Below are 1,188 nucleotides of genomic sequence, written 5' to 3' on the forward strand. Positions count from 1 at the left end.
CTGTCCACCACTCTCTCTTACCTTTCTCACTCACTCACTCACTCACTTTCGTTTCAACAACATTATTTAATCAATTTAGTTACTGTTGTTACAACGGCAAGGAACATGGGAATATATAACTTCAATACCATCTACCCTTTTACAAGAAAATATAACTCTAGTTAGTTCATATACTTTCTGACTGTTTTTATACACATCTTCTCGTCGTGATTTGGCTTAAGTTATATGTAAACATGTTATCTACAACTTCGTCCACTGTCTTTCTTTCCTGGAGTCAGCATCAACATCATCATTTTCACCTTCAACATAACCACTCTCGTTACAAACCCCTGGTGTAGATAAACACAGAGTGTAGATGCTGACTGGAAACACAAAGTATTTTGATGTTGACTGGACAAATAAGCAGAGTGTGTAATATTGAGTGAGTAGAGAAACAAAGTGTGCGTGTGTTGACTGGATACACTGGCACAGCATTTAGATGTTAACTGAGTCGAGAGAAACATGATGAAAATGTTGACTGGATAGAGAGCCAAAGTGTGCATGTGTTCACTGGATAAATATTGCATGTAATATTGACTCTATAAATAGACACAGTGTACATCTTGATTGAAGAGATAGACATGGTATATAGATTTTGACTGGAGAGATAGACACGATGTGTAGATGTTTATTAGCTGGATAATCAGAGTGGGTAGAGGCTGACGAAATAGATACGATGTATACATGTTGGTTAGATAAATAGTCACGACGTGCGGATGTTTACTTTCGAAGCTTCTTATATTGATTCTTATCCCAAATATACTGGAACGAAGGTGTTGTATTTCACTCGGAAGACTCGCAGAGATAACACAACGAGTTATACAAATTAATTATTAAATTTATTATTCAATTACATACAAAGAACGCACTCACCCAATGTTCGTTATGAATAAACAAAAGTCATGTCCGCCATATATATATCAATGACATTTTACTACGACAGTCACACAAGACAACAACAATGAAACAATGAACTCAGACGAACCACGGTGACACATGGAACGTCAAACGAATGACATATCCAACAGTCCATATAACAGAAGGGGTATTTATCACTCTTCAACGAGGAAGTGGAGTGGCTTTTCTTGTCGCCTTTTGAGAGGTATATAACTTGGCATGACTCGTATCGGCGGTTGCGACACATCATTC

Source organism: Octopus bimaculoides, chromosome 7, assembly GCF_001194135.2.
Source record: "Octopus bimaculoides isolate UCB-OBI-ISO-001 chromosome 7, ASM119413v2, whole genome shotgun sequence".
NCBI lineage: Eukaryota > Metazoa > Mollusca > Cephalopoda > Octopoda > Octopodidae > Octopus > Octopus bimaculoides.